This window comes from Tupaia chinensis, unplaced genomic scaffold, assembly GCF_000334495.1.
Source record: "Tupaia chinensis unplaced genomic scaffold, TupChi_1.0 Scaffold000320_2, whole genome shotgun sequence".
Lineage (NCBI taxonomy): Eukaryota > Metazoa > Chordata > Mammalia > Scandentia > Tupaiidae > Tupaia > Tupaia belangeri.
Window position 1 is genome coordinate 1,069,052 of NW_006159814.1, and position 4,729 is coordinate 1,073,780.

Genomic DNA, 4,729 nt, shown 5'->3' on the forward strand with positions numbered 1-4,729 from the left:
AGTGGCCAGCTTGTTGTGTGCTGGTTAAGGTACTACCCCATGGCTGACGCTGTTCAAATCTTGGACCTGTTGGTTTGCTTTCTCTCTCTCTCTCTCTCTCTCTCTCTCTCTCTCTCTCTCTCTGTTCGTTTTAAAATAATAAATGGATGAATAAATTTAAAAATTAAATAAATAATTCTTTTTAAAAAAAGAAAAGAAAAAAAGAATTCCAAGTGATTTTCAAGCCACTAGGTCCAGGATTCAAATCATGAAGTCAGCCATATGGGAGTCCAGTGCCTTAATCTCCATGCCACCTACTGACCCCATTCTATTCCTATTATAGGTACTGTGCTTTGTTTTGTTTTATTTTGTTTAGATTCCACATGTGAGATCACAAGGTATTTTTCTTTCTAGGTCTGGATTATTTTACTTAACACAATGTCCTCTATGTTCATCTCTGACTTCTTTTTAAGGCTAAATAGTGTATTTATATCACAAACCCCCCCACACACATATATATCACAATTTTTATTCATCTGTCAGTGGCTCGCTGGTTGGTTCCATGCGTTGGCTATTGTGAATAACACTGCAATGAATATGGGTGTGTAAGTATCTTTGTGAGATGGTGATTGCATTTGCTTTGTCAAAGGAAAAAAAAAATGCAGTTCCGTAGGATGAACAGGTCTAAGAGATCCAATATACAACATAAGGACCACAGTTAATAATATTGTGTTACATACTGGTCATTTGCCAAGAGAGCAGATCCTAGTACTCTTAAAGAATTAAAGAGGAGCCGGCAGGTGGTGTGGTAGTTAAGGGCACTGGACTCCCACATGGCTGACCATAGTTCAAGTCCCGGACCTAGTGGCTTGCTTTCTCACTTTCTCTCTCTCTTTCTCTCCACTCTATCCCTCTCTGGTTAAATTAAAACAAGTAAATAAGTAAAGTTAAATAAAATCATCCTTTTTAAAAGAAAGGAAGAGAAGGAGGGAGGAAAGAGAGAAAGAGAGAAAGAAAAGAAAAGAGGAGGGAAGATGGGGGAGGGCGGGAATTATTATGGGTATGTTGTGCTTGACTATAGTAATCCCATCACTCTGTGCATGTATGTTAAGGTAAGTATATCGAAACATTTTTTGAGGCCTACCCATAACTCAGCAGTTAAGCACTGAGCATAAGGAACCAGATCCCACATGACCAACCACAGTTTGAATCCCAGCCCCAGAAGCTTGAAAAACAAGCCAAGTGCATGTGCACATGTGCCTCCAAATCCTGAGGGGATAGAGAAATGGAGGAGAAGGAATTGTGGTGTGACCATACCCCATGGAGAATGCCTTCTCTCTCTCTCTCTCTCTCTCTCTCTCTCTCTCTCTCTCTCATCTATCTCTATCTTTATCTCTATCTCTATCATCTCTATCTCTTCCTTTCTCTCCCATGTAAAAGCATAGATAAATATGCAGGTATTAGGTGAAAGTAAGGCACAAATATTAAGGGCCAGCATCAGTGGTTTAGGCAATAGTGTACTGATCTGCAATGCTGAAAGCCACATGGCCAACAATGGGTTCAAATCCCAAGTTAACATAAAACAGGTTGAAAACACGCTTCCAAGATCATGACTAGCTGAAGGGCTGGGAGAAGGGGATTATGGTATGATGAGGTCTTGCTGGGGGTCTATCTCTCTCCCTCTCTCTCTTTCAATAAAATAAACTTTAAATAAATAAAGCACAATATTAAATGAATATGTTACAATAAACTTGCCATAATGCCAAGTAAGTGTATATGCATTTGGGAACAAAAACTAGAAATATGTAAACATAGAAATATTATGATTAAAGTAAAATGATAGTGTTATGGGGGTTTTGGAGGGCTTTTGTTCTGTTTTGTTTTCGATTTTTTTAGCATCTTTTTACATCTTTTTTTTAATTTTAGAACTCTTTAATGCTATGTGGTTTCATTAATAGAGACACTTCCAGTGTCAGATGAAGAATCCCGAAAAGGAAAAGAACGGGAGGAAAAGTTTTTTTTCCTTTTTTAGGCGATTGAGACTGTTTTAACATGGTAGAGGGTTGCTAATTAGTGATTTCTCACATGTGCTAATAAATAAGTTACCTCTTGGAACTTGCTGGAAGTGTGGAACAAGGTCACTTGGGGGGGCTCGGAAGTGAGTTAATGGCTTGGAATGGAAACTGTGAAAGAAGCTGAAGGCACTGCACAGCTACCGGGCCCATTTGCCTCACATCTGATAACCCATCTTGTCAGCAAAAGTCACAGTTCACTGAGGGCATTGTGGTTTTATCAGGTTTCTCATTATTCAGATGAGACCTGAGCTTGGCATCCTTGAGCCAAAACTATTCCACTCAACTTTATTTTCTGAAGAATTTTGTTTCTTAAAATTTAATACTATGGAGACCAGCAGATGGCGTAATGGTTGCGTTGCTGAAGTTCCACATGGCCAACAGCCTTCAGTCCTGGACCGGGAGGCTTAAAACTCATGCAGGGCGTGTGTGTGTGTGTGTGTGTGTGTGTGTGTGTGTGTGTGACCAAAATCCCAAGAGGACAATGGAGGAGAAGGGATTGCAATGTGGCCATCCCCCCAGGGGTAATTTCTCACTTCTGGCTCTCTGTCTCCAGTGAGCATACACGCCCTGTAGCAAAGATCTCTCTAAAAACAAACAAACAAGCAAAACAAAACAAAACAAAAAACTGGGGACCAGAAGATGTTGTAATGATTATGCCACTGGACTCCCATGTAGTCGACCACGGTTCAAGTCCTGGACCCAACGGCTTAAAACTCACAGTGGGTGTGTGTGCATGCATGCCCAAAATTTCAAGAAGAAAAGGGATTGTGGTGTGGCCAACCCCCATGGGGGGTGATTTCTCACTTTCTGTTTCTCTGGCAAGCACACACGTCCTATGGCAAAAATCTCTCATAAAAAAATGTTTTTAATACTATGGATAAAAATAAGAGAGACTGATTTAGGGGCTCACCAACAACAGCACAGCCTAGTGTATGTGGGAAGACAAAAAAACCCAGCAAAACATCTTTTAAAGAATTGCTTTGCCATATTGTTTTCCACCTGGATCCTAAACCCCCTGTGAAAATGCTGACTTCAGAAGAATTCCATAAATGCAAACATGGACAGGGTTAATGTCCTCCTTCTATGGCTAACAAATAAGACAGCCTCTATTTTGCTGACCTCGTTAGTACTTAAGCAACACAAGTGAGACCCAGGGCTGAGAAGGCCAGATACCTCGGAATTTGAGAGGGAACATCCTGGGAGCCTTAGCTCATGTCACCCACCAGCACAGAGCTGTGTGACCCTGGGCAACTCATTTCACTCCCTGAATCTCTGTTTCTGTGTTACATGGAAAATAAATAAAAACCCATCCCTAATACTATCACACACTCATTTACCAGACCCTGTGTTGATAATCAAATGAGGTAACAGGAATAGAAAATCTGAAAGAAAAAAAAAATAATAATGGCTTTATAAGTCATCCCCCTCTTATCCAAGGAGGGTACATTTCAAGACCCCCCCAATGGATGCCTGAAACCACAGATAGTACCAAATCCTTTATATGCCATTTTTTCACACATGATAAACATGTGTGATAAAGTTTAATTTTAAAATTAGGCACATTAAAAAAAAATTAAAAACAATAATTGATAATAAAAGAGAGGGGCCGCCAGGTGTTGTGGTGGTTAAAGGCACTGGATTCCTACATGACCAACTGTGGTTTGAGTCCCGGACCTGGCAGTTTGCTTTCTCGCTTTCCCTTTCTCTCTCTCTGTCAACCCTTGGTCAAATTAAAAAATAATAATAACAAATGGAATTAAATAAATAAATCTTTAAAAATATATATGCTGACTGTCGTAAAAATAACAATAATGATAAAATAGAAGAATGAGGCATAGTGGTTAAGGTGCTAGACTCCCACGTGGCTAATCATAATTCGAGTCCCAGACCTAGTGCCTTGAAAATCATTCCAGATACATGGAGTGCCCATGTCTACCCAAAATCCTGAGAGGAGGATGGAAGAGAAGGAATTGCTCATGGTCATCCTACCTAGGGGGTGATTTCTCTCTCTCTGTTGTGCGCACGCTCACTCTCTCTCTCTCTTTCTCGCTCTTGCTCTCTCTCTCTCTCTCTCTCTCTCTGGCAAGCACATGCGCACTATGACAAAAGCCTAAATAAATAAATAAATAAATAGAACAGCCATAACAATATGCTGTAGGCTCTCTTCTTGCAGTGACAGCATGAGAGCAGAGGACTTCGGCATAGTCACAGCAGGGCAGGCACTTAGGAAGCTGCTTCTGTGCTTTCACCAAGTAATAGGGCAAAAGAGTGCAGCCAAAGCTATAACCAAAGGCGACAGTATGCTTCCAGAACAGTCTCGAGGAAAAGTATTGCAAACAACAGTAGCAGCTGTCAGATCAAGCTCTGAAGGGAAAGGTGGAGAGATTCAACTGGTTAACGTGAAAGTTGGATATGAAGTTCTCCCCCAGACGATGGGAAATCTAGTAGAGCTAGACGACAAGGATTATTCTTATTTAGAGATGGTGGCATTCTTGGAAAGTAGATTGACAGAAGTAAATCACAGTCGAAATGGCATCACATGAAGCTGCCCAGGCCAGCTGTGAAACCTGTCATCATGTATCTCATTTCCAAGTCTCCCTTTTATGATAAACTAATGATACCTAAAGAAAAAATTTCATATATATGTATCATATATATATATATATATATATATA

The 4,729-nt window shown here is 40.3% G+C and overlaps 1 pseudogene; it reads left to right on the top strand.

The window, feature by feature from the left end:
- Positions 1–4,234: 4,234 nt before the first annotated feature.
- Positions 4,235–4,729, top strand: part of LOC114008341 (10 kDa heat shock protein, mitochondrial pseudogene) — a 4,136-nt pseudogene continuing 3,641 nt past the window's right edge.